General features: G+C 42.6%; 1 protein-coding gene across 5 annotated transcripts in view; it reads left to right on the top strand.

The window, feature by feature from the left end:
* Nucleotides 1-266: 266 nt before the first annotated feature.
* NRG1 (neuregulin 1) overlaps nucleotides 267-22,338 on the top strand; it is a 472,324-nt gene continuing 450,252 nt past the window's right edge. For all 5 annotated transcript variants that reach the window (XM_049795863.1, XM_049795862.1, XM_049795861.1 and 2 more), the window contains exon 1: nucleotides 267-315. The gene's annotated coding sequence lies outside the window, so the exon portion shown is untranslated. The remainder of the gene's footprint in view (nucleotides 316-22,338) is intronic.

Here is a 22,338-nt window from a genome sequence, read left to right as displayed (position 1 = left end):
CAGCCAGGCGGCCCCGCCGGCCGGGCGGCGGGGGGCGGCGCGGTGCGCAGGGGGCGGGCGGCGGGCGGGGCGGCGGGCAGCACCATGCGGCCGCGGCTCCCCGCCCTCCCTCTCCGGCTCTGCGCGGCGGCGGCGGCGGCGGCTTCCGCGGGGCGGCCGGGGGGAGGCGAGCCGCCGCCGCTGCCCTCCGCATGGAGCCGCGGCCGCCCGGCGCCACCGCCGCCGCGCTGCGGGGGGCGTCCGCGGCGCCGGGGGCGGCGGGCGGCGGCGGCGGCGGCGGCGGCGGCGGCGTCGGGGCGCCCTGCGGGGGATGTGGTGAGTGACGGCGGCGCCGCGGTGTGTGTGCGCGTGTGCGCGCGGCTGCGCGTGTGGGCGTGCGCGTGTGGGCGTGCGTGTCTGCGCGCCCCGGCGGGGCAGCCCGCCGGCAGGCCGCCCCCCGCCCCCCTCCCGGTCCCGCGGCGGCGGGTCCCGGCCCCGGGCGGCCCCGCCGGGCGCCCCGCGGAAGCCGCCGCCGGCCGCCGGGCCCCCGCGGGGCGCTGTCCGCGGTGCTGAGCGCGGCGGCGGCGGCGGCGGGCGCGGCTGCTCCGCGGCGGGTCTGAAGGCACGCGAAGCGGCGCGGAGAGGCGCGCAACGGGGAGGGTTGTTTTGCTTCCCTGGCCGCTGCCTTGCGGCGTAGTGCCGGTGGTGCCTGGGCGGCAGCGGGAGGGTCGCGGGGCGCGGGGTGTAAGCGTCTGGCCGAGCCGCGCTCGGTCCGCCCACAGGGCTTGCAGTCCGGTCATCGCGGAGAGCGGCCGGCGGATGAGGGCGCGAGTACTCGGCTAGAACGTAAGGTGACACAAGCACAACTTGGGGCAGCCGTCCAGAACTGGCCGGGGCTTTCGGTTTGCATTTCTACGCAACCTCTCCTCAACACCTGCTTGCAACGGACAAGATAAAGCAGCTCCGTGGCACCCTGCAGTTTTGCGAATGAAAACACAGACTCTGGTTTTGCTGTGCATTAGCTTAAACGAGTTTGAGGTCAGCTGAAGCTTAGCTGCATTATTCGTGCATCTTCTTAGTCTCGAGTCGCATCATGACTAACGCTGATTGTTGGGGAATAATACGTCCTTATTCCTAGGAGTAAACGTATTTCTTATAGTGGAAACTTCTCTCAATGTAAAAGAAGTAGTAACTATACACTTCTTTTCAAGCCTTTCCTTCTTGCAGCCAATATTCAGCTTCTCTTTCCTGCAGCAGCTGAACCTTGTCCTCCTTTGTTATTCTGCAACATTTCTTATAACAAATATTCTTCATTTGCATAAACAATGAACAGCACTTTTGCATTTTTGGTATGCTGTTAATCTTGGAATCTTTAAAAAAAATCCTTTCACTGAGCTGCTCAAGGCGGGCAGGGGGTGGGGGGGGAGGTGGGTGGGGAGGCGTGAGGAAGCCATGCTTTTGCATTCAGTTATCCACAGGTCTTAGCTCCTAGATAGTCACTTGGATTTAGCAGGAACTGAACTCTGCAAGCATTTTGCTCTAAATGTATGGCACTTGGAAGAATGGAGGGGGGGGGGTGGGGTGTCCTGAAGTTGAAAGGAATCTGCCTGTTTAAAAGGTAATCAGCGCAATTTGCCACAGGCGTTACCAGACAAAGGCTGAGACGAGTTACATTGCGTGATCATGAGGCTGAGGGGAGTTAAACTCTGTGATCATGAGGCTATTGTATAATCAGACAGGTTAGCCATGGGCGAGGACAATTCCCCAGCTTCACAGAAGCTGGCAAAATATATTTCTAAAGGTGGTGGTTCTGTCTACAGAATGAAAGCTGGCACAGGCATTTAGGCCTGTCTAAATGGGACTCTGTAAATCTCAGGGTTCAGGGGAGTCACAGCCAGTAAAATCTAGACTCCATTCAGTGCGTACCCAAACTCCTTTGTGGTTCAGTGGGATCTGTATTTCACTTGCTGGTGTGTCCCGGCTTGTAAGTTGTACCTCACCGTTGTTGACTTTGGCCTCTGCTTTTCTGATTAATGATACTAGACCAATTTATAAATTTGTTTCTGAGATGAGAATAGGTCATTTTGCTTGAGTTTATTTTGAAGAAAATGTTGCTCCTGTGCCCACTAAGGTGTTGGTTGCTTCTCTTGAGACTGTGGGAGAGAAAAATGAGCAATTCAAGAAAGTCATGAGCTGCCTCACATTCATAAACGTTTCCTTCCCTGTTTTCTCTGTTCATGTTAAGTGCTTCTGCTGGCTTTAAACAGACCTCACTGTGGGCATAAATTTTTCTCCACTGTTTTGAAGGCACAGCCATCATTCATGAAAGCTTAGGTTTGTAGGTGTTCTGCCGGCATGATTAATCATGCAAATAATCCTAGGGGTTTCCATGCTGGACTGCTCATGTGACTAATCAGAAGAAATATACAACATCTATGTAGAAACCCATAGAAGCAGGTCGATTGGGAGACAAAAGCCTCAGTAGAGATCATCTTTTGGCATTCAGCTGGATTTCCTCACCTCTGTGTAGAAGGCAAAGTGGGGTACTCAACCTAAGGCTACTTGTTGCTCATGCCAGAGCCCTGTGTCCTTCCATAAATTCTGCAGGGCTGTAAAATGCTTCTCACACTGCAGCTGCAAAAGGGCCAGGAGAGCACTTGCCCACAGCTGGCAGGAGTGGGCTCTCTGATGTAGGGAGTAGCTGTATACTTGTTCAGTCATGCTTGCTGTGCAGCCCAGGTGTTCTTACTACATACAAGCACCCTGTCCCCTCTTGCAATGTGTTTTACTGTCTTCAAGCAGTAGTTTTAATAGGCAGAAGTTAAGTATCCAGTGTACTCAAATGGGCCAGCTTTGCAGTCATGGATACTAATTTTATAGATAGCTGTTTCCTTAAAAGTTGAAAATAGGACCAGTTGGCAAGACAGGGAGTGTGTGTGTTGTGTGTGTTGACCACAGGCAAGCACTTTAACTGTTTTTTCATTTCTTGAGATTGCCACAAAGCAATATCATGAGACTAGTAACAGCTTAATTGTATTTATGTAGGCACAAATTTGTTTTGCAAAAATATGCTTGTACTAATGAAAATTTGTTTAAATGAACTCACCAGGGTGCCTAAAATCCACTTATTCTAATGAGAAATTAAATTTTATTTTTATATAATGTGCATGTGATATGCAGAACATGTGAAAAGTATTTTTCATGCCTGTTCATCAAGTCAAACTGCCTGTAGATGCTTAAGGGATTGCTCCTAAAGCTAAGCAACTTAAAAATGCATTTGAAGACCTGAGTTAAAAATAGTTGACTTGCTGTTTGCCTGCACTAAGGAGTCTATTTTTGTCTTTATTCAGTAGCTTGCACACAGGCAATTCTGGGGGACGTTACAGGCCTCTGTAGCAATCCAGCACCTGGATTTGTGTGCTAAATCATTTTGGTTTGGTTAGCAGCCCTGTCCAAAGAGTCACGTTTCTCCCTGGTGTACAGATGTTTCTTATAAAGTGGATAGGGAAGGAATAAGTAAGTTCATTCTAAACTTTAAACATGTTTTCAGCTCACTCGTTGAATAGCAATGTGATTTCACTGTCACTTTCACAACTGCGCTGAGATTCAGGGGAAGGGGGAAACTTGAAACCTCCTTTCAATAACTGACTCTCCTTCATAGTTATGGTTTGTAGCTTTTCCCAGCACTACTGAGAATAAACTCCATCAATAGTTCATTTTAAATGGTTTTATCTATAAAGATCAGTAAGAGGCTAGCTAAGATTGATTAATGTATCTCTTTAAAAGAAAAGATGTGCCACTATCTAGAAATAACTCTTTAGAGTTTGTGTGCTCTGCATGCTTTGTTGAATTGAAGCTGTATAGGTTGAATGTATTTCTCTTTCATTCTCATATATACCTATTTAAAGCTGTATAAATCCTATGTTTGGGGCATGATGTAAGCAGCAACAGATTTTATATATTTGTATGTGTTCAATGTATATATTTATATGAAATCTGTCCATGTAAAGCAGGCATATGCAGTGTGGAGGCATGACTGATACCTCTTCAGAATACGCTGTTATTTTCCATGTTTACAAGAGGGTTCTGGTTTTGTAATCTGAAAGCTATCCACTCGAGTTAGGAATCTCTGAAATTATTTGCGTTTCTTGGTGAGTACTTCTTGTTGGGATAAGTGCACTGCTGAAGGTCTGGACATGGATCCTGATCGAGCACCCTGCCTGGGTGACCCTTTTGGGATTTGGTCTGTGTTGCTGCCTCAACAGCTGCTTGAATTGTGGGTGTTTTCTATTTTTCCCTTTTGTTTGCAGAGATTTAGCTGCCTGTCACTAGCTCTGTCTGCCAAGTCAGAGGGTAGTGTTCCTACCTGGCTTCTGCAGGCTGGATTTTGCAGCCTTCCCAGTCTGCCCATCAGTTATTCTTTTTTAAGACAGAGAGACTCATCCTAACAGCCAAATTTTTGAGGTGCTAAAGGACGCCTTCAAAGTGCAGTGCTCACCTTTCCTGCTTGCCTGGGGCCCAATCCTGTGCCCTTGAAGCAGATGGGAGTTTTGATATTGCCTCTGGTGCCTGTGGAGTCGATGCTGTGACAGGGACCTTGCATTGACAGGAGGGTGCAACTTCCACCCACCTCACCCCGCCCCCCCCCCTTAATTTACTACTGTTTCAATTTACATGCTAGAAATAACAAGGTTGCATTACCCTCCCTTCTCCATGCACAGACACACTTCCATATTCAATGTTTTGACTGGGATGACTCCTGTGAGGAAGGTGAGCAGAATTTTCTCATGTGCCAATCTCACTGCCCAAGTGCCTCTATGGGCATTGCAGCAACAATTGCGAATATGGATAGCTTTCTTCCAAAACAGTATTGGTGATTAATCACATCAGAATATCTGCTTTGCAAGATGCAATTCTAATACATCTAAATATGAAATGGCATGATTTAAGTCTTTGCAAGGGAAAGAAAATCAGGAAACATGGGTTAAATAATTATTTTCAGACAATCTGGAAACCGTTCCCCTCATTTATATATGTAGGTGTGTGCATATCCATAATTTCCATAAGGGTTGCACTCCAGTGCTTATTAGTAATGTATTTTGATTGCATTCTGGTAGCAGTTATAATTATTTATTTGATTGCGAGCATTTCTTTTGTCCACAAGCAGACATCTCTTCTATGATTGTGTAATGCTCTGGAATAGCATAGGTATATTGATGCCCTCATGCCAAGATCATCTTCAGCAATGAGATGCATATCTAAATAGAATGCATCATGGTCATTACCTTAATAAAATGTGAGTCATGCACACCAGCACTTTCATTCTTAAAATAGTTCAATAAACTGCTATATCAGTTTATTGATGGATAGAGCACACTGTGGTAGACAGATCTGTTGCTGTATAGACAAATGGTCTCCAGCATCTTCCTTGAAGCTCTGTGCTTAATTTAACACATTATGCATGAGCTCACTAATGAACATTTTAAGCACACTTGCACGATGTAGGTCTTCAAGTTTTAACTAAAACTATAAATGTTCACCTGTTGTAAAGTCTATTCTGACTTAACAAAGTTTTAGATTCAAAATCAGACTGTTAGCTAAATATACCAGTTTGCTCTGGAACACCTGACTGCTTTATAGCTAACTGTATGTGATGGTCCTGTAGCTATTGAGAAAAGGTAGCAACTGATACCACAAATTGCTCCAAAACCAGCATCCAAGCTAAGGTCTCTGAGTAGCAATTTATGACTCAGAAAAACTTTCATGTGCTATCTTGAAAAATGTATGCATGCTCTGGGGAAATAAAAGTAAGGGAAACTGTACAAGCTGTCAGCCCCACATCATGCGTGTCTATGCAGGAGGTCATCAGCAGGTGAGTCAGAAGGAATTTGGGAAGTATTGCATATGTGGGATGCTATGGTATCTCCGTGCTTCAAAGGGATTTTCTCACTTGCAGGGAAGAAGCAGTTGCTTCAGGGACATGTAAGGAACATCCGAAAATGTCAAACTCTGACAAAGACATGTGCTTTCCTGCATACACTAGGTCTCTCAGCCATTTAGCCAAGCTAAATGCCTGACAAAATAAAAACCTGAGATCGCCTGTGTAAATTAGTTCATATATTTTCTTTAACATTCTGAAAATATTTCCCTAATATTGACTTTTTAAACACAGAGGTTTAAAAAGGAACATTCAAAAGCCCTAATCTCTACATAGTACTGCGTATTTTTTTCATCATGCTATCTAGTCTTCTATGGCAACAGTCAAAATTCATTTATAATCCACCTGCTTTCTGACAAGAACAGTTGTCAGGGTTTTTTAGTGGTTATCTGCATGTACATGTTTGTACTTTCTTTGTGTGAAAGAGCATTTTGGTGTTGAGCAGAGGGAGGGAATCTGATTCATAACAGGTGAATAGGAACTCAATTAGGTTTTGGTACAGCTGTCCAAAACATTCAGTCTTTCCTGGGAGGGCAGGCCACATACATGGTGACTGCATTCTTCTTTCTTCTCAGCTTTCATGTTTGCCAGTTCACTGTAGAAGGCTGATAGAGAACAGTTAATTCTACTGTAGTACTCCTATATTGGAAGATGTATAAACATGGGAAACATACCAACCCCAGACAGAAAATACATTTTGATTCCTTCTATCAGTGAACATCATCTGCCATCAGACACAGAATTGGCTGGCAGTAGAATTAGAATTTTCAGTATTGTTTTTTAAAAAAAGCATTTATGTTTATAGTGATTTTTTTAATGAATTATTTTGAAGTGCAGAGTTTTATGACCAGCTCCTCTCAAGTATCGGTGCTTAAGAATCCAATACTGCATATACTGGGAACAAATGACTAGTATAAAATAAACCTTGTGGTTCCTGCAGGGTATCTTACTGACACATGTTGCTTCCTTCATCCTAGAGGTAGGTGGCTTCTTCCACTTCGTGTATAAAGTGAAGTATCTGCAGTTTCTGCTGGCCCCATTGGGCCTCTTTCTGCATTACTGCCACTGTTTGCCAGTGTTTTTGAGTTTGGGGAGAGCAAGCTGTGTAGAGAAGGATTGTGTTGTTGAACGGGCATTGTTTCATGATGTGCTGATGAGTTTTATTTCTGCTGGTGGTGGGAGAATAATAGCGGTATCATGTTATTGCTAGTTTTCAACAAATACTTTTCTGGAGATGGCGGAGATCAGCGCTGCAGTGCCTGTTGTTTGATCTGCAGTGCTGAAATCAAAAGCTTTGCCACAGCTGCTTCAGCCAGCAGCAAGGCAGGGCCCTTGGGGACCTTCAGCAGGATCCGGTCTCTGTGCATCACTGTCTGAGAGCAGAAGATTATGAGCACTGGTCATTTGTTTATTTATGACAACTGTTGGTTGCCAGTAGTCCCCTGCAGGTTACGCATGTTTAAACCTTATCAGAGAGAACTCCTGCCCTTTCATTTGCTTCTAACCTAAGCATTTTGTGGAGTCCTACATGTGGTTAGGGAGGTTTTAAGTGATGTTTTCTATTAGATGCATAGATTGTCTTGTGTCAGAAACTTAAAGCATCATGAGCAAGTTGATCCTAAACATTTTGGACAAAATCGGTTATCTGATCGGGTTTTGGAAGTATGCAAAGTTCTGATTTATGTTGGATTGTGTTTCTGTACTGAAGTCAGTGGCAAAACTTGCATTGACTTTCACGGACACAAGAACAGACCCTGAAGCTATGGTTTTAGTCCAGCCTAAATTGCATTTGAAAGTGGTTTGGCGCTTTGGGATATTTCAGTGAATATTCTGAAGTAATATTTCTCCCTTGACATGTGGTAAAGTGCATAGCTGAAAGTTTCAGTATGTGTGTGTAGTCTAATAGGCAACACTTTTGCATTCACTTTTAAACCAGATTTTTTGGACCTCTTCATACACATTTCAATATACATCCTTCTAAAGAGTAGTAATGCTTTAATAGAGTAATAAAGATAACATGCAATATTAATGAAAGGCAAATTTTCTTTAGTAGAGAGGTGATACTTTCCTATTAACAGTGAGCTGAAGATTACAGTGGAAGTGAGTACATGGTGAAATTACTGTAGTTGATGACCAACCCTTTCTGAGAGTAATTTTATTATACAGTTTGAATTTAAAACAAAACAAAGCAAAATAAAACATGATGAAGTTTATTTAGGGAGTATTTCCCAGATGGAGAGAAGATGTTTTACAAGGTTGAAGTTGTAAACTATCTGGTGATTAATATTTTTTTCAAAAACCACAATTAGATAAGAAAAGTATTACCCTTCCAAGAGGTGATTGGAACTTTTGCTGAAGATTAAGTCACTACTATCAAGCTACTACATATTTCAAAACATTCTGGGGCTGAATTTATGTAGGCATAAATCTTAGTGGAAGTATCAACATTTGAGAACAAAGATACATTTTAAACACACAACATAGAAGAAAACAGTAGCTCTACCAGGTATCTTTTCCAAACATTTTTGCTGGGAACTTCAAAACTGCTGAATGTGTATGGATATCTGGACATTTGAATCTTTTTTTTACTTTGTCCAGTTTCCTGTGCAGGAGAAATAGGGCGAGTGATTCCTAGGTGTCTTTGAATATCTACCTGTATTTTGCTAAAGGAACAAAAACCAGGAATGGTCTTCAGGTCCACTGGCAGTGCACTGTAAAGTTATTATGAGCATCTTGACTTCCAGCTAATTTATTGCTACAACACGTTGTATGATTCATGTAGGTTTCTAGTGAGTAGCTGGTACTGCACTTGTGACATTCTTCTTCAGCAAGACTTGCTGCATCATGGAGGACCTTATAGGAGACACAAACCACTTCCTCCCCGCTCCTCAGCGATTGTGGGTATACCTTCAACAATACTAGAAACCACATAAAACCTAAAAGGGTATCTTAACACTTCTTTCTTCCTGATATATAGAAAAAGCATTCAGTGGCTTGATGGATGCTGTGCAGTTGAGTATCTCTGTTCAGCTGGAGTGAGTTTTTGTCCAATTGTGGTAAATGAGGGTTTTATCTCTGGCTTGGAGCCAGATTTTCAATCCTTTAATTTATTTGGGATTTTCTTTTGGCAGAACGGTATGTTCTGCTATGTCTGTGAAAATGTCTTACTTTATTGACAAGTTATGAAGGTCAAGAGAAACATTCAGTTAGGTTTGTATTCAGAGATGTCTTTGTAAGATGAATAGCAAGGGAGCCAAGAGAATAGTAGTCCATTTACAAATGTAAATTAAATTTAAACCTTCTTCAGATTTTTAACTGTAACTGGCCATGCTTTTCTGTTTTCAGTTCTGACCTCTTTTGATGTATAATTCCTGTTCTAGGAGGCTAACTTTGTACTTGCTTCTGAAAATGTTGTCCAAACATGGAACGATGAATAATCTCTTTGCAGGTGCAGGCAGGATTGATAGTTTTGCTCCTGATGGTGATTTGCAGTAATGATTTTGAACACTAATGCTTCTGATTAGATCCACTGACTACAAGATTTAAATTTCTGTATGGAAAGCTATACTCATGGTCTAATGCTGTCTCAACTGCACATGCTTTCCTAACTGGGTCCCAGGAGACCTCTCAGATGAAACAATCTGGTGTCATCTTTTAATCTCACTGTTACTGGGAGTTCAGAAGAAGTTTCTTCCATACCTCAGAGTTGCCATCTTTTTTTAAACTGACATTATAAGATAGTTACTTATAGTAGACATTTATAAAAGAAAAAAGATACTGATAAAAAGACAATATTTCTTTTTAAACTTCCTCTATTGTTCAGAAGCATTTGCTCTTTCTGCATCTCTCAAGAAGTTCAATATTGTGTTACTAATACAGAATAACTATTGACTGCTGTATTGTGGTATTGATTTCATAAATCCCTTTGAAATTGACCTAACTTTCAGACATTAGTTCAGACACTAAGAAAGCTCTCCTGACCATGCTCCAATGTGTGACCACCTTTTGTCTCTCTTAATTAAAACTTTCTATCTTTTCAGTTTGTCTCAACAAATTAATCATCTGCCATAGTGGTTTAATGGCAGATGAACTTTAAAATTATGATGTATCTCCACTACTTTTCACTTTTGTTTTTCTCAGTATGACTGTAACAGAAAGGATCATGTTCCCATGTCTAGAGGCACATTTTAGATTTTTTTCATGTTTTTTCAATGGCAAAACATTGAAACTTTAAACAACTTTTTATTAACAATATTTATTGCAAAGTTTGCAGCATTTTTTTTTTTCTGAATGCCATATAATGTTTAGTAACCTGGCCAGAAGATAATTACAACAATCCACGTAACATACAGAGAACTATGCAGAAGATCGCATGGAAAACAGTTTAGCTGCCCCTTGTTATTTAACACAGGCAAAACATAGGCAAACGATACCAGTTTTTTGAAGTATGATGCATTAACTGAAACACTGACATATGGGTATAGGAGACGAAACAGATGTAGAGCTTTTATTTATGCAGAAGATTAATATTGATAACTAGGATAAGTACTATGTAGGCAGATGCTTGAGGAGCTTATATATATAGGACAGTTTATCTGTAGCTCAAGGTCAATATTGCAATTTTTTTGTTTGCTTGTTTCTTTCAGGTTAAATTTTTCAAATTTATTTTAGGTCCATATTCCTGAAATGTATTCTAGTTTCCTTTCTTACATTTTGTGCCAGGCTGTTATTCTCTTATGGATCTATAGTTTTGGTCTTTTTCTTAAGAAAAAGAAAATACCTTAGTTTGTTCTTTTTGCTTTGTGGATAGTGCCTGCTTTAGTGTAGTATATTGCATTTCTTTCCTCAAGTGTAGGTCAAAAAGGCCTTTTGCTTTAGTAAGTTGAAGCCTTCATTATCCCTGAAAGTGGACAGGCTATGGTCTGTTGGTATTCATCATCCCCAACAAGGACTTTGGTTTTTTGAAGTTGCTTTGGTGATGGAGATGTGTGTATTTGTTTACTTCTTACAAGGATTTCAATCAATATTCATTCTATGGTCATGTTGGTCGGTGAATATGGGGTGGGGAGCATTTACACAGTGCTATCATTGTTAGAATAAAATTTGAATCATGGCCCTTTGCAATATGCCACGATCATCTGTGTCAGCTTAAGTCACAGTTTCACATACAGGTACATTAGTCTGCTTACTTTTTAAAATCTTTTGCAGTTCAGTTTCAAATTGAGAGAAAAATGGCCAAAGTGTATCGGGGCAATTTTCACACAGAGATCGTACTGGAGATGTTGGTGAGAATCTGGTTTGGTTTGAAGGTGAACAGTATGAGTTTTACTTTTGTACCCATGCAGTCTCTACTACCTACATGCTGTGAAACAGGTTTGAGATCGAAGTATTTTAGAAATCAACATGACGTAGGATGCCAGGCTTTGTAGAATCAGACAGTAGCTGTTTATTGGCTTGATATTCTGAAATAGCCATCTGGAAGAAGCCATAAAAACATGGCAGACTGTTAAGGAGAGGAAGAGATTATTGGTACAGCATGGCGTTGATCTCTTGGTAAGCTGGATGCAACTAAACAATATGCATTTTTATACAGTCAGATTCAGGTCATAGCTTTTGAAACAAGGACTACAGCGTTTGACAGGAGAGCAAGATTTGGAGTAGTCCAGAAACAGCATCTGTGGAAAGAAATCACAGGTCGTGAACACTGACAAAATACTAGAGCTTGCTCTGGTGCAGGAACTAAAAGGGCATTCTTTTGAAAATCTACTGGTATCTTGGGGCTCCTTATCTATAAATATCATGGAGTTTCATCTTTCACACGCCTAGTTTTTGTGTGAACACTAGAAAATTAGTCAATAGGAGAGATTTCAGAGAAGAGCTACAAACCTAGCTGAAGGGCTGGAAAGAAGAGTTGCAAGGGGTTCAGTCTACTATCTCTACAACAAGCTAAAGATGATATAATTGCTTTCTATTAGAGGAAGATATTACTTGAAGATTTAAAAGCAAGACTTCTTACACTCTCTGATTGTCCCACAATTATTATACACCCTGAGATCTCTGTGACAAGGCCTAGAGGCTGCCTTTGTAGGTCTTCAGAGTAGATGCTGTTCACCACTGTAGGGAGAATATCCATGTGGCCAAAGCTCAATTACAGTTCAAGCTGGCCAGCTGGCCTGTGAAGGTGTGATGTGTTGACCCTGGCTGGATGCCAGGCGCCCACCAAAGCTGTTCTATCACTGCCCGCTACTCAGCTGGACAAGGGAGAGAAAATATAACAACTTGTGGGTCAAGATAAGGACAGGAGAGATCACTCACCAATTACTGTCACGGGCAAAACAGACTCAGCTTGGGGAAAATTAACTCAATTTATTACCAATCAACCAGAGTAGGGTTATGAGAAATAAAACCAAATCTCAAAACACCTTCCCTCCACCCCTCCCTTCTTCCCGGGCACAACTTCACTCCCAGATTCTCCACCTACCCCCCTCAGTGGCGCAGGGGGATGGGGAATGGGGTTTACGGTCAGTTTATCACACGTTATTTTCTACTGCTTCAGCCTCCTCAGGGGCAGGACTCATCACACTCTTCCCCTACTCCAGCATGGGGTTCCTCCCACAGGACACAGTCCTCCATGAACTTCTTCAACGTGAGTCCTTCCCATGGGCTGCAGTTCTTCATGAACTGCTCCAGCATGGGTCCCTTCCACGGCATGCAGTCCTTCAGGAGCACACTGCTCCAGCGTGGGCCCCCCACGGGGTCACAAGTCCTGCCAGAAAACCTGCTCCATGGGCTCCTCTCTCCACAGATCCTCAGGTCCTGCCAAGAGCCTGCTCCAGCGTGGGCTTCCCACGGGGTCACAGCCTCCTTTGGACATCTGCCTGCTCCGGCATGGGGTCCTTCACGGGCTGCAGGTGGATATCAGCTCCACCGTGGACCTCCATGGGCTGCAGGGGGACAGCCTGCCTCACCGTGGTCTTCACCATGGGCTGCAGGCAATCTCTGCTCTGGTGCCTGGAGCATCTCCTCCCCCTCCTTCTTCACTGACCTTGGTGTCTGCAGAGTTGTTTCTCTTGCATGTTCTCACTCTCTCTCCGGCTGCCATTTCTGTGTCCCAGCAACTTCTTTCCTTCATAAATATGTTATCACAGAGGTGCTACCACTGTTGCTGATTGGCTCAGCCTTGGCCAGCGATGAGTCCGTTTTAGAGGCAGCTGGTATTGCCTCTGTCAGACACAGGGGAAGCTTCCAGCAGCTTCTTACAGAAGTCACTCCTGTAACCCCCCTCCACCCTGCTACCAAAACCTTGCCACACAAAGCCAATACAGAAGGACAACAAAAAGGGCTTTTTAAAATATGTTAACAACAAATGGAGGATCAGAGATAACATTGGTCCATTGCTTGATGAGGTTGGTCACCTCACAAATAGGGACATAGACAAAGCAGAGATGTTTAATGCCTTCTTTGTCTCTGTCTTCAACATCAGTGGTGGGCCCTGGGACCCCCAGAGCCCTGTGTTGGAAGACCATGACTGGGGGGGATGATAAACTCCCAGCTGACTCTGAACTTGTTTGAGACTTGCTGCTCCAGCTGGATGTGCATAAATCTATGGGGCCTGATGGGATTCATCCCAGGGTACTGAAAGAGCTGGTCTATGTTGTTGCAGGACCTCTCTCCATTATTTTTCAACCGACTTGGGAGTCTGGAGAGGACCCAGTCAAAGGGAAGCTAGCAAAGGTTGTCCCAGTTTTCAAGAAGGGAAAGAAGGAAGACCCTGGTAATTACAGGCTTGTCAGTCTCACTTCAGTGCTTGGTAAAATTATGGATAAGGTTATCTGGGAGTTACTGAAAAACACTTGAGAGACAATGTAGTCATTGGTCATAGCCAGCATGGGTTCACAAGGGGAAGATCCTGCTTAAATAACTTAATTTCCTTTTATGACAAGGTCACCTATCTAGTTGACCAAGGGAAGCCGGTAGATGTGGGGGTTTTGGATTTTAGCAAAGCTTTTGATACTGTCTCTCACAGTATCCTTCTAGACAAAATGTCCAGCATACACTTAGAGGAGTCTGTAATATGTTGGGTGAGCAATTTACTGATGTGTTGGGCTCAAAGAATTATAGTAAATGAGGTTACATCAGGCTGGCAGCTAGTCACCAGTGGGGTTCCCCAGGGGTCAATTTTAGGGCCAGTGCTCTTTAATGGTTTTATAAATTATCTGGACACAGGAATCAAATGTACATTAAGGAGGTTTTGCTGATGATACTAAACTAGGAGAAGCTGTGGACTCCTTGAGGGTAGAGTGGCCTTAAAGGGAGATCTGGATAGACTAAAGAGCTGGGTAGTCACCAACTGTATGAAATGTAACAAAAGCACATGCTGGATTCTCCACCTGGGACAGAGTAATCCTGCTTATATGTACAAATTGGGGGATGAGAGGCTGGAGAACAGCCACACGGAAAGAGATCTGGGGGTTTGGGTTGATGGCAAGTTGAATATGAGTCAACAGTGTGCCCTGGCAGCACCAAGGGCCAACTGTGTCCTAGAGTGCATCAAGCACAGCATAGCTAGCCAGTCAAAGGAGGTGATTGTCTCACTCTGTGACACCTCCCACTGGTGCGGCCTCACCTTGAGTATTGCTTGCAGTTTTGGGCACCTCAATACAAGAAAGACATCAGACTATTGAAGTGTGTCCAGGGGAGAGTGACCAAGATGGTGAAATGTTTTGAGGGCAAGATTTATGAGGAGCAGCTGAGGTCACTTGGTTTGTTCAGCTCAGAGAAGAGAAGGTGCCCTCATCGCAGTCTACAACTACCTCAAGAGAGGCAGTGGAGGGAGAGGTGCTGATCTCCTCTCTCTGGTGACCAGCAATAGAACACAAGGAAATGGAATGAAGCTGTGTCAGAAGAAGTTCAGATTGGACATTAGGAAGAGGTCCTTCACTGAGAGGGTGGTGAGTCACTGGAACAGGCTCCCCAGGGAAGTGGTCACAGCACGAAGCCTGTCAGAGTTCAAGGAGTATCTGGATGATGCTCTTAGTCATATGGTTTAGTTTTAGGTAGTTCTGCAAGGAGTAGAGACTTGGACTTGATGATCCTTATGGTCCCCTTTCAGCTTGAGATATTCTATGATTCTATGATTCATCCAGCTACGATCTCAAGAAAAGAGATAGGCCAACACACTGAAGTGTTCAGAGCATTTATTTGCTGAGATGTGACATCTGATTTTCTTCTAGAATTTCCAGTTTGTCAAGGTGTGTATTTGTTCACATCTATCCCTGTGACACTTAAGTGACATAAAGGGTCTACAGACCCTTTATGAATGGATCTGTAGCAACCAGATTGTTGTCTTCTTTAGCCTTTTCCACAGGTGACAAGGCTAGTGATATTTGTTTCCTGCCATTTTTCTGTTGTTGCTGTCATCCTTTTTCTCATTCATTCTGAAACCCATTGAAATATGGAGGGCTTGGACAGATGATGTTGGTGTGGATATCAGAGTATAAATAAGCAAAGAGAAGTTGTTATTATGCCTCTGCAAGGGCATTTCCCCAAGTGCAAACTGGCCCTTAAAATTCATTTGGTCTTTAACTGTCAAGGTCTGTGGTGGTTTATGGACCCCTTGAAGTTGTGCCTGGTTAAGGAGAGTGGTACTATCGCTTTAGTCACGTGGAGAGTCATAAGGACAAACTAATAAAAGGGTCAGATTTTTTTTCAAAATGCATAGCAGGAAACTCAAATTCTTAAACACCCTGGAGAATCTAAGCAAAGAAGTTATGATAAAAAATGCCCCTCAAATACTTGAAATAGGATGTTACATGTTCAAGACACAGGAGAACAGACATGAAGTGCCTGGGAAAAGAAGAAAACCCACGAAGCAGCAGTACGGCCCAGCTGTTACAGCCAACTAGCTGGGGACTCAACATATGCCATTACACTTCTTTGCACTGCAACTTCCCCCTGTTTCCCTGGACAGGTCAGTTATTACCATTTAGAAGAGGGGAACTAACAGTATTGCTTTAATTTGTCTTTCTGATCTGCTTGGTTATAATGATAAGGAACATATACCGACATAAATCTTTGTGGCAGGAAAAACTTCTCAACTAGCTTCTGGCTGCACTACCTGTGAACTTACTGTCAGCTTCAAGAGTTACTTCTAGCTTCATGTTGGACAAAACATCATAGTGCTGTCAGGATAGCTAACGTAGCAAAGAGGAACATCCATCTGTAATTGTGAGCATCAGAGAGTCCAGGAATTAATGTGTCCTTGTGGTACTGAAATGGCTTCTTGATCTGCAGTGGTGTTGGCTAGTCATTCCCAGCATCTCTTCCCTCACCTCCCCAGAGCAGCTCTCTTGCATTGCTACACCTCAGCCAGTTGCTCTGTTTTTTCTGCTGTTCTGGGGAGCACCTGGGGAATGGTGTTGCTTGTACTTGAGAAGGAACTGGACTACTAACACTGGCAGCTCTCTTTGCTGAGTGACTTGATTTTTTCAGTTAAAAAAAGATGAACACCTTTGGCAGTATCATATGGGCACTACCTCCATATGGCTGACCCTTAAAGAAAGGGGTCTAATTATTTTTGGCAGGGGCTTATAAACCAAAATGGCTTGTATTCCCACTGAAAATACAAGTGTGAGGTTCTGTGGTAAAAAGACAAAACATGAAACACTTTGGTATTTTGGAATCCCACAGGTGAAGGAATAAAAGCTATGCAGTGGCATTTTTGGGGATGAAGTCTTGTGCTTTAATTGTATTGATGATTAGTCCTACTCAGGGGGATGAGTCAAAAGCATCCTACTGAGTGGGAAAATAGTGAAGAAAACAGAGATATGGAAGAGAATTCCTGCAAATTCCTTTCCTTTGCACTGGTTGGTTAATGGTCAGCACCACTGGTGCAGCCTTGAAATACAAGCCTTTAGCATCAATACAGAGAAGTCTTTTTTCTTCTCCTGACAGCGTTACTTTTCTCCTGATATTTTTTCAGCTCTGTAAATCTGAATTCTTTAACATTGTATCTCCAAGAAACTTATTGTGTCATATAGGTCTTAATAGCACTGATAGCAAAAGGATGGTTTGTAAATAACGAAGATGTCCTACATCAGGCCAGCCTCAGCCCTGGTGTATCTTCTGACCACCAGTAACTCTAACAGAGGTACACTCACACTGTCAGGCTCTCACTTCCTTGGTTTTTAAACGCCATCAGCATCTTCCATGGCAACTCAATTTTTCTGCTAAAAATGCCTATGGATGACTAATGCATTGTTAGTTTACGTAATTCCCCTGCTGTAACTGTCTTAATACGGTGTTATAATATGACCTATTGTTCCCTCTTGTTTAATTCCATTCATTTGGTCTATTTTGAAATTGGATTACAATACAGCGGAATACCATGAACAGCAATAGCTAAATCTTTTCCTCAGCAGTTGCTACATCCCTGCAGACATTTTTTCTTAACATTTGTGTTCGCTTTGGAGCCACTTCTATCAAGGGTATTATTCATAGCTTGGTGTTGAAGGTACAGCTCAGAGAGACTCAGTTAATGAAAGACACTCTTCTGGCAAGCAAATGTCCCTGTGTTTTCCAGAGAAGTCTTTGAAGGATGCAGTAAGTAGGAAGCAAATTATTTTTTTTTTAACTGGTTGCATGTTGTAAGACTCTCCTAAAAATGAGAAATGTCTACATATAGAAGACAAGTTGTTAAGAGTTATAGTCAACAGCACTTCTGATAACATGATACTGTTGCTTTTTATAGGAACAAAGAAGATTTCTTGTGAACTCAGGAGTAATAAACTGCTCTTTCAGCACTGCTCTTAACAGCATACGTCTTAATTGTAAAGCAAACTGTGAATAACACTGATCTGCAGTGTGGAGTAGTTTCCTGTCACATCAGAGTTTGATTACTGTAAAATACTTCACTAGCCTTTGGACAACCATGTTGCATTTTTAAGATGCTGCACAGGGGAGGAATTTCACAGACACCTGTACGAATAACTCTTCTTTACTAGTCTTAAACTCTAACATGCTGGGACCAGGACAGGCAATATTTGCTAATCCTTGTAGAAAAGAAGATAAATGCATAATGATGATAGTATTTTAAATCACTGCATCAAAATCTGAGCACCTGCCCAAGCCCTGAGAGCACATGGTAAGCAGGAAGCTACCAGGAGAGCCCAGCTTGGCTCTCTTTTCAGGAAAAGCTACATGAACAGACCAGGGCTTTTGCCACCTTGCTTGCAGACACATTTCCTGTTGTCCCTGCCATCTGTGATGATGGCCAGTAAGCCAACCACAATGACACACCTTGTGTTGGGTTTAATTTTAAAGACACTACTCATAAGCTTTCTTGAGCAAATACAGTTCTGTTTGACATGCATCTCAACCCCAGATGTTCAAAGATTGTGAGTTAGTTCTCAGGAAGAAAAATTCCGTTTTCTGACTCAGTATAAAAATATTTAACTGTCTTCTACTTTTGAACTTCCTTAGCCTGTGTTTTCATGGTTGTTTTAAAGACACCTAATTAACAGAAAAGCTGAGATTCTAGTGTACTCTTGACTGAAGTCAAAACAGAAGTCTTCTAGTGTGATCTTGACTTGAAACACAAGGCCTGATGCATTAAAGAAAACAGATTAAAATTTTTGGCACTCACAGCAAGACAGAGGGGTGTCAAAACTGATTCCTTGTTTAAAAGACTCCAAAAAGACAAGCAGAAGGGAAAGGTGAGACTTCCGCTAAGATTAGGGCATTATTTCTGCTGAGAAAGGCTGCTGCCTCTGTACAGTTAAAAGGAATAAATGCCTGCAAAACACAACCCTATTTCACTCTAGATACTTGGCCCATCACTTCAGGACTAAAGGATTTAAAGAAATTACTAAATGTGATGACTTAGGGTACTTTACTAAGTTGGCTAAAGCTTTCCTCATGTAAACAATGCTATGGAAGCAGAGCCGTGAAGTCTAGCCATTCATCTGTAAGCAGTGAATTGCCATATGTTTGGTTTCAGGAGTCTGGTTATAGCTTTTTGATGTTTTGTCTTTAAAGGAAAGGGAAAAAATGAGGTTCTTATTAAGCTGTTCCAGCAACATGATGCCTCATCCCTCCTTATGGTCTGTGGTTATAAGAAATGCTTTATTATTTAGAATAATAATGACAATAATGACTACAGCAACAATATCTACCTTTCTTAATTTTTTGTATACTAATTCGATGATATCAACTTCAGCGTGGCAGGATGTAAGTAATTTTTGAAAAGAGAAGACTGAATAACATGCTTGAATATTTTTTTTAATCTTACAATGTATATCATCATTACTATGTGTTTCTGGCACATCTTCTAAAGTGTCTGTTGGAATGATTCCTGTTTTCTGCTTTAAAGAAACCCCACCAAAACCCCAAAACATTATATTTACTTGACCTAAGATACTTCAAAGCTTTGCTCCAGTTATTTCAAAACTACCACAAACTTGTTGCTCTGCCGGTTAAAATGCATGTTGTGTCAGAGCTTATCTTACAAGGCATTGGGTTCTTTGCTGTGGTCCAACTAAACACTTAAAAACCTGCTCCACATTTAAATGCTCTGTTGAATTGCAGTGCTCTGCAGGATCAGACTCTAATACACAAGTACTTTTTGCAGAGAGCATTAGCGTCACACAGAGGGTACATATGCACAGGCAGCTGTGTGAAGCTGTCAGCTTTGGCTTTGAAAAGCCATGTATAAAAATTGATGTTTGCCTGCAGTATCTGAACGCCAGTTTTTTATTAGACAGCTACGATCATTGTTGAGCTGGAGGGGAAACAATGGCTCTGAAGTTGATGGCAAAACTCACTTAAGTCAGCATTTCACCTGAAGTGTCTTAAGCAGTTTGCTCAGGCTCTGCCTTACACCCTTTCACTACAAGCTCTGTCTTCACCAAGGAATTAGTAAGCAGCTTCTGTGGAATGACTTTGAAATTTCTCCTTGTGCAGCAAAACCTGTGGCTATTTTTTGAGCTGAATAAATAATTCACAGGGAATAATTAATTAATTGAGTTCATCCCCTTATTTTCTTTTGTATATATTCCTCACACTTGCAGTAATGACTAGCTGTGAATTGAATGAAAGTGAGGCCCTCTGAGTTTTAAGTACCATATGTTCACTAGGTCACACTTTGACGTTATAGTTGGAGATGTTTTGTGCAAGGCACTGCTTTCACTGCTTTGCCTTAATCTAGTTTCTACTCTTTCATGTAGTAGACAAATATTCTTAGACTGGTCCACAAGCACAGCTTCTGCCCTGCGATGGCTACATGTATTAGAATTTCCAGTTTTGAAATCTGGGTCAGCTATGTCACACTTACATTATAGTGAAGCCCTCACTTCCCAGCCCATGATGAATACCTACTATTAAAGTCCTGCTGAAAATCACTTTCTGTCAATCTGCAAAGTTAAATATATCTGTGTAAATTTATTTGTGCTGTTCTTCTGTTTCCATGAAATACTCACAAGACTTTGAAATTCACTGTTTGTAAGTATTAGCAGCAATAAAACCAATCATTCCAGTATTCAGGGAGAGCGACTCCAAAAGGGAACAAGCAGTTTTTGAAGTTACTCCATTTCAGTTGGGTGAAAGACACAAGACAAAAAGGTCTCTGTTTAATTTGGTCCCTCTCAGTCTGTCGGTCTGGCAGGGTGTTTCCTGTGGTTTGAGAATTTGTGACCGAACTAGAATACAGTCCTAAACTCACAGGTTCCTCACCTGCTAGGGCAGCTTTTTCTGCATCTCTGTAGTCTCAGCATTTTTCTGCCACAGAATTCTTCAGCTGGCAAGAGAAGTTAAACTGACAATAAACATAGAGTAGAGCTAATTGCTGCCTGCTGTTTCTGAAGTGCAAAGTGGCAGAGAAGTTAACATGCAAGCAGCCCTGTGCTAGGAAAGACTGTTTTTTCACTTGTTTGGTAGGAGCATAAAGGGGAAGGAGCCTTGCTTTATAACAGCAGAGGCAGGTGACTCTTGACTTGAAATACATTTTCGCTCCCAGACCTCTTTGGATACTAATATGGATGCTACACATCTACCCACTGTTCCTGCCATAAGGTCAAAGTTGGATCAATAGCTTTCCTACAGCTGATGAAGTGTCTCTATCCAGGTGTTCTCCTGGAAGCACCAAAGCTCAGTCTTGATTGATTGCTATCCTAACCTGTTTGCCATCTTTAAATGTAGCTTGCTGCTTCTCAAGCCTCCACATAACTGAGTGGAGATGACGCTGATGGACTGGAGTTTCTATTGAGCAGGAAGGCTGCTGAAGTGAAGTCTCAAGCAAAGAAAACAAAGGCCATTGTTGCTATTTGGCAGCTTCTGCTAAAAAGAGCAGGGGAATAGAGTGATGCACAAAGTTATTTAAAAGAAAATGCACAACTTGCCACTGCAGCTTCAGCTAAGGAAGGAGCTGATTGAAGTGCTCAGTGGCAATGCTCAGGAAGAGTTTGGCTTTCCCTGTTGCGCTGCTCACAGAGGACCAAGAAGTGCCTTGAGTTGTTATCAGGGATGCAAATCAAACTGTACCTGATATGGCACCTAGGACAGTGAGGCACAGGTGACTGTGCCAGGACAAAGCTTTGGTCTGACTCTTTCTAGCTCAGTTTAACTCTCATTTCCAGCAGTCCCAGGTCCAACAACTAGCTCCAAAGACAAGGTTTTATTTGGTCTGCTGAAGCGTGTGAAGAAGAGAGACCCATGTACCCAAGAAGAATTACTCTCTCTTGTTCTTGATTACACATAATGAACATTCTCTAAGGAGTGGGTCTCACCCTATGAGGTTGTGGGAAGCAGCTTTTTAAAAAAAAAACCCTTTTGCTTACACCAGGGCCAAGTTCTTTCGAAAGGGTCAAAAAGCAATGTGACATGCCTTCCGATAAGATGAGTGATAGGAAACTATCGCCTGTATGGGAAGCTCCTGCTGTTGCACAGCCTAGGCATTGGGGCTTTAATATTCACTGGCAAGAACACTGTTATTCCCTCCAGTCATCCCTTGCTTGTTCTTTTCTTGACAGCAGATGGGAAGCAGGACACAGAAGACACCCTGAAAAAGAGCAATTACATCCTTATCTTTGTATAATCTTGATTTTTCTGAACCTTCTTTAGTAATAGTTGATTGTTTGTGCTGTGTCAAGCAGATTCTTTAAAGAAATCTATTTATGGGGATGCTCTGTTTGCAGCTGGAAGTGGTTTACCATGGCAAATGAAAGGACTGTCTTCACTGAGATGTGCAGACAGGCCCAAGGTCACACTAGTCAGACAGAAGACATTCTGTTAGTGAGCCACATCACTGTGCTAGCCAGCCAGATTCACAGAATCACAGAATGGTTGAGGTTGGAAGGGATGTCTGAAAGTCATTTGGTCTAACTCCCCTGCTCAAGCAAGACCACCTTGAGCTGTTTGCTTAGGACCAT

The sequence above is a fragment of the Accipiter gentilis genome, chromosome Z (genome assembly GCF_929443795.1).
Source record: "Accipiter gentilis chromosome Z, bAccGen1.1, whole genome shotgun sequence".
Classification (NCBI taxonomy): Eukaryota; Metazoa; Chordata; class Aves; order Accipitriformes; family Accipitridae; genus Astur; species Astur gentilis.
The sequence above is the reverse complement of the archived record's forward strand: the minus strand, read 5'-3'. Positions and strand labels throughout refer to the sequence as shown.